Source organism: Lynx canadensis, chromosome B4 (assembly GCF_007474595.2).
Source record: "Lynx canadensis isolate LIC74 chromosome B4, mLynCan4.pri.v2, whole genome shotgun sequence".
Taxonomy (NCBI): Eukaryota; Metazoa; Chordata; class Mammalia; order Carnivora; family Felidae; genus Lynx; species Lynx canadensis.
The window spans coordinates 122,986,400-122,993,195 of record NC_044309.1 but is presented as its reverse complement, the minus strand read 5'-3'; positions in this window follow the sequence as shown (position 1 = coordinate 122,993,195).

The following is a 6,796-nucleotide window of genomic DNA, read 5'->3' as shown; positions in this document are numbered from 1 at the left end:
ATTAATTCTTCTTTAAATGTTTGGTAGAGTTCACCAGGACCAAAACCATCTGGTCCTGGGCTCTTTTGTTTTGGGGGAGAGGGGAGAGATTTTTGATAGTTAAGGACTCTTAAATGTCAGCAACCTCCCCATACTGTCCTTCATCTCACACTTCAAATTCACCTTGCACTTCGTTGCTCAGGGAATTTGCCCCAAACACTGATTTCACCATTCTGACTTATTGAGTCTGGAATAAATTGGTGTGGTGAATAAGCCAGAGAGGTCACCACTTGCTTTATGACCTTAAAGTAACTTTTGAAGAAAGCTTCAGTACTGTTATCAGTGAAATGGTAATATTGTGAAAGTGAAATGAGCCAGCTTGCGTATCGTACCAAGCCCAGAGCGTAGCTCTCAGGAGCTTGATAAACAATTTCTCCACAGGGTACAATTTTTCATTTTCTTCTTTTACCTCTCCTTTATACTTCCTTTTGCACAAATTGCTTTCATTGTCATTCTCTTAATTTCTGTATCTGTATGTCTTTCCTAGAATTCTCCCCTCCCAATTTCTATTAATTGAGATCCTCTCCATTTTCCAGAGCCCATCTCAAATGCTGAGCATCTTTTTCTGTACTCCCCACTGTGGGGAGTCAGAACCCTTCTCTATTCTAACTCTCCTTAGGACTTCATGCCTCATAGCCTATCCTGCTACACGGTATCTTAACCTGCCTTCCTCTTTGGGCAAGAACTATCTCTACCTCCAACTCATGTATTTAATTCTAAATGTCTAGGCTAGTGACGCATTTGCCAAGACCCTACACGACTTAGCCCTGCTCACCTCCTCAGCATCCTTGTTCTTCACGGTGTACTCCCATACTGGGCTCCCCTTACGGCCCTGTTTTTCACTCCTACATTATCTCTTGCCTTCCATCTTTCACAGTGCAGTTCCCTCTGTAATGTGACGGCTTCCACCCCTTTACAATCAGTGAACTGGGCCACATGCTCCTCCTATGTTCCCCTTTGGCTCCCTGGGCTTACCTTATCTTCATACTTTCTACATTGTATGAAAATTGCTGTATTTCCACCACACATAAAGAAGAAATAGCCTGCCATAGTCTCCTTCCATATAACGATTGCTCAAACATTTTATGGAGAAATAAGTGATTTCCTCCTTGCTGTTGAAGTAGTTAATGCTTTCATCAGGGTTATCATGAACTCTTATGTCATATGACATATATTACATCTTACATGTTGACAATTTGCTTGTTTTTTAACAAAGACCCACCAGTTAGCAGATGTGAGTCTTATATATATTATACTGGATTGTTGCCCATACTTTTTTATAAGGTAAATAGTACTTATTTGATAATGGACTTGAACATCATGAATGTCATAAGGGATTTTCTGAAAGTTAGAACTGTTGAGGGGATGCCTGGGTGGCTCAGTCAGTTAAGCATCTGACTCTTAATTTTGACTCAGGTCATGATCTCACGGTTTGTAAGACTGAGCCCCACATTGGGCTCTGCTCTGACAGTGTGGAGTCTGCTTTCATTTCTTTCTCTCTCCCTCTCTCTACCCCTTGCGTGCTTGTGCTCTCTCTTTCTTTCTCTCTCTCTCTCAAAATAAATAAATAAATAAATAAATAAATAAATAAATAAATATTAAACAAGTAACTTTACTTGAAGCTGTGGGTTGGATATATTAGTCTTATTCTCTTTCCATAAAAAATATACAGTTGATGGCAGTGGTTCTACAGGCCAAATTTGGCCAATAGATATGTCTGGTTTTCCTTGTAAAGCAGCTTAAAGTAGAAGGAAAGAAAGAAGAGAAGGAAGGAAAGGGAAGGAGAGGGAAAGAAAGGAAAGGAAAGGAAAAGCAAAGAAAAGAAAAGGGAAAGAAAAGAAAAGGGAAAGAAAAGAAAAGAAAAGAAAGGAAAAGAAAAAAGAAAGGAAGAAAGAGAACAATACCGGAAAGAAAGTGTAACTAGGAGGATATTAAGGTTTTTTAGTTTTTGTTTTCAGAACAAGTAACTTACATGTTTCTATTCTTTTTTTAAAAAATGTTTGAGAGGGGCGCCTGGGTGGCTCAGTTGGTTAAGCGGCCGACTTTGGCTCAGGTCATGATCTTGCGGTCCGTGAGTTCGAGCCCCGCATCGGGCTCTGTGCTGACAGCTCAGAGCCTGGAGCCTGTTTCAGATTCTGTGTCTCCCTCTCTCTGACCCTCCCCCGTTCATGCTTTGTCTCTCTCTGTCTCAAAAATAAATAAACGTTAAAAAAAAATTAAAAAAATGTTTCAGAGAGAGAGAGAGAGAGAGCGCGAGCATGAGCAGGGAAGGGGCAGAGAGAGGGAGACACAGAATCTGAAGCAGGCTCCAAGCTCCAAGCTCCCATCACAGGGCCCGACGAGGGACTGGAACTCACGAACTGCGAGATCATGACCTGAGCCAAAGTCGGACGCTTAACCCACTGAGCCACCCGGGGGCCCCATACTTACATGTTTCTGTTTGTAACTCCTTGTCTATAGGTAGGAACGTGAATATGAACATGAATTGAAGCAATATGTTAGAACAAGAGCAATGTGTTCGATAGTTTACCAGAAACTTTCTTACACATTGTCACCTCCTTCTCACATCAAGTTCCTGAGATAGATGGCAATAGTTATTTTTGTCTTATGTGTGATATTATTAAGTTTCAGAGAGTTTTGTTTCAGTTCACCTGTCATGAATAAGCTAGTATTCACCTCCAGGTCTTCTGTTGCTAGGTTTAGTTGTACCCCTACAGTCCTGAATACAGGTAGTAGGTTGTTGTTTAAAACATTTACTGTCCTGAATTGTGGGAGGTTCATGCTTCTCTGCCTCGTTGACATCAGGATTGGCTATGTGATTGTTCCAGTGAAGTATGAACAGAAGTGTGTCACTTCTGAGCAGAAGCTGTGAGAGCCACGGCCTCTTTCCCCTGTGTTATGATACAAGCAGTATCCCACATAGAGACTGTTCCTTCTACATGACACCAGAATGACACTGATGTGGAGCAGAGCTGAAGCCAACTTGCTAATGAACATGAATTGTGAATTATCGAGAATAAATTTTTTTCTGTGAAGCGCTGAGACTTGAAGGTTGTTATTGCAGCATACCCTAGCCTTAACCTGACTGATAAATAGAACCTGAAATCATATGCTAGGTAATTTCCCATGAGCCATAAGGTCTAGAAGAGAGGTTCAGAGAATCATAGTATCAACATGGGGTGAAGCAATCTGACAGAGGCCTTAGGTAATAATGGATGACATCCTCAATCATCTTAGCTTCCTTTCCCTTCCAGGATAAATGAAGTCCTATGATTCCACAGAGGTACCATTCCGTAGTGCAAATGCAGTGGACCAGAGCTTTCTCTAGCTCTGCGTAATGATCTTGTGTCATTTAACTTTGGGGAGCTTAGTGTTTCTGAGCCTCAGTTATCTCACCTGTAAAATGGGAATATTAATGTCTGCTGACTCTATATTCCAGGGCTACAATGAGAGGCTCCTATCCTACTGGTGCAGGCTTCCATGACAGCCTTTGTCACACCATGTGGTGATTATTTAGTTATCTTGCTGTCTCTAGGCTGGAGCCTCTAGAGGGTAGAGATTGGGCTTCATTTATTTATCGGTTTAAGACCAACATGTGGGGCGCCTGGGTGGCGCAGTCGGTTAAGCGTCCGACTTCAGCCAGGTCACGATCTCGCGGTCCGTGAGTTCGAGCCCCGCGTCAGGCTCTGGGCTGATGGCTCAGAGCCTGGAGCCTGTTTCCGATTCTGTGTCTCCCTCTCTCTCTCTGCCCCTCCCCCCTTCATGCTCTGTCTCTCTCTGTCCCAAAAATAAATAAACGTTGAAAAAAAAATTAAAAAAAAAAGACCAACATGTAGCACAATGCCTTGCATGTAGTAGATGACAACAGTGCCTTGTTACATGAACTTTGAAAGTTGTAAGTCCTCTTTGGGAGTGAGTGTGGCATGGGGTCAAGGCCTTTCCATGAGGTGATGTATGTGTGTGGTACAGGAAGCTGATTTCACTCTCACTGAAGCCATGTCTGCCTTTGTATATTTCCATAGAGTGGGAGTGATAGAGGTTTGGAGGTAGGCAGTCACTAATCCCTCCCTGTCAAATTGGCAATCGACACAGGAGCCAGAATAGGACCAAAGCCTCAGTTTGATCAATGAACGGTAAACCCGGGTGGGAGAATGTGGCAGTTTGGCCTGGTGTGCTTATAGCATGGGTAATGGAGGCACCAGTGAGCCTGCTGCACACAAGAGCAGGCAGAGAAGAAAATAGGAGTGTGGCAGGAGGCATAAATCCTATTTTCCTGCTTTGGGGTACAGTGATCCCTATAGCTGATAATCTGTCCAGTCTTGAAAAAGGGAGAAAGAGAGAGGACTGGTAAGACCTTGACATTGAGTTCCTCCTACACTTAAGTTTAGATGCATTGAAACAAAATAGATGAGGAAGACATAAATAATCCTTGCAAACAAAAGAATCAGGTAAGGACACCGATGCCTGTAGTTCAAGATAATACAGGTGATGAGAAATAAAGCCCCACGGGGAGTTAGAGCACAGAAAGATCACAAAAAAATACGATTGCAAAGCAGAAGATGAGGATTTGGGAACAGTGGTGACAGTGGACAAATGGCCTTCATCCTTCCCCACAGAATCATGCTTGTCTTGGCCAACTGTCTGAAAAAAATTCAGATCCAAATAGTGTTTCTATGTTGTGGCCTGAGCAACCAACTACATCAGTTTAAAGTTAATGGTTACAGATTATCCACACTTTGACACCATGGGATTTATTGAGACTAATGGGTCTAATCCTATTAGAACTCCCTGTGCCCTCCTGGGTGCAATTCCTTTACCTCCAATGGAACTACCTCCTCATTTTTGAATTTACAAAATAAGATAAGATAATCTGAAAATCATTACTGATATTTAACACACATGGACATCTGTGAAGTCAAGAACCACAGCCTCTGTATATAGGTCCATCTGGAATAAGATTGACTCATTAAATTCTTTTCAATGGAGTATTAAAAGTAACTGATATTCATCCCAACCCACCACTATAAATATAATAAAGAATGCTTTGATGCTGGTCTAAATGTGAAGGAAGACATTATGAAATCACATGAGAGTTATTTGTTAATTATATTTCATAACTGCTTCTATACTTGGAGAGGTAAATGAGCAAAGGAAGTCCAATGACATTTTTATCTCTCTTAAAGTTTATGGCACTTCAATTTTGTTAAATTTTTTGGAGTTGTAAATCTCAGTCTGTTTTGAATTTGACGTCTTTGCCTGCCAAAATGAGTCATTTCACTTGACAATTTCTTTTTATTGCTTCTGTCAAAAAGACTGTCCAAAAGGAATGGTGATATTATCATACAGCAATATTATAGAGTCATAAAAAAGTCTTCAAAGGAAATTTATTGGCATTGGAAGTGTCTAATGATGGAGGGTTAAGTTAAAAATAGAATATAAAATCATCTATATTACTATTGGTGTCATATATATCTCCATGGACATACACATCCATTATACATTTTATATATACCACATTAATACATGTATATTACAATGGTCTATTTTTAGACAGAGAAAGGAGGAAGATTGGATAAAAATAGCATAAGAGTGCTAATAGTGGTTATGTATTTTTCTCCTTTTCCCATGTCTTTTCTTTATTTGCCAAATTTTGTACAATGAATATGTATGCTTTTATTAGCAAACTAAAAGCCTTTATGTTTTATAAAGAGCGATGCGATGGCTCATCATTTAGTCTCTTTTGGACTATCTTAGTGACCATTGAAATGGCAAGGTGACGAACTAAAAGATGTTGCAAATCCTCGCACACAAACATATGGCCCCTGCATTATGAAAAGCATGGAGATGAGAGCCCTCCATGTGGCCCCCTTGTGTTAAGTACCATCTCCTGGGCTGCCATAGCCTTGAATGCATATCTGCCTCACTATACTCATCACATCATTTTATCATCTCTGCATTTTGTTTTCTCTCCCTCACTAGGTCAGGATAGTCTGAAGTACATGAACCATGCTTTAGTTACTTTTGTCTTCCTGGTTTGGGGACACAGTAGCGGGGACATACTAGCTGCTCAACAATCATTTTCAATTCAGAAACTTTCAAGAAATACAAAGGAGGTCCATCTCTCTCTCTCTCTCCTTCCAAGGTACTGAGTTCCTAGTGTTGGACTGGTCTGTGAAATTGACCCACCATCACCTAGAACAGGCTGCCTTCCTCTATGACTTGCACAACCCTGGAGGTGGGAAACCACTGCCCTTAGAGGCAACCTATACCACCATCGTCCACCTGTATTTATTAGAAAGGTTGTCTTTCTAAAGAATTGAAATGTTTCCTGTTCAAGAACTGTTTTCACTCAGTGGAACTGAACAGTGGGAAGGGGGCCGATTTGGGGAGGTGGGGAGACGCATCTTCCTAGTGTGAAGGAAGAACTTGTTGAAATTGTGAAGGCATAGCTGGAGCAGGATGACTTTAATAAAAGGGTGTTAGCATGTGTCATGCTGTTAATATCACCGATGTAGACTGAACTTGAAATATGGGACTCTCTGGTATTTTATCTGCCCAGCATCCAATACCCTTTTTTTTTCTGGTAACATCACCCTTCTCCCCCACTTTCAGTCCCTATAATTTGGGTGGGGCTGACCCTACTCCCAATTTCATGAGCACATGACCTTAAGAGTCTCATCAGAGCACTTGATTCTCCTGGGCACAGTAATATTGGTTTGAGGGTTGGCATCTGACCCAAAGCAGGCCATGAGATGAT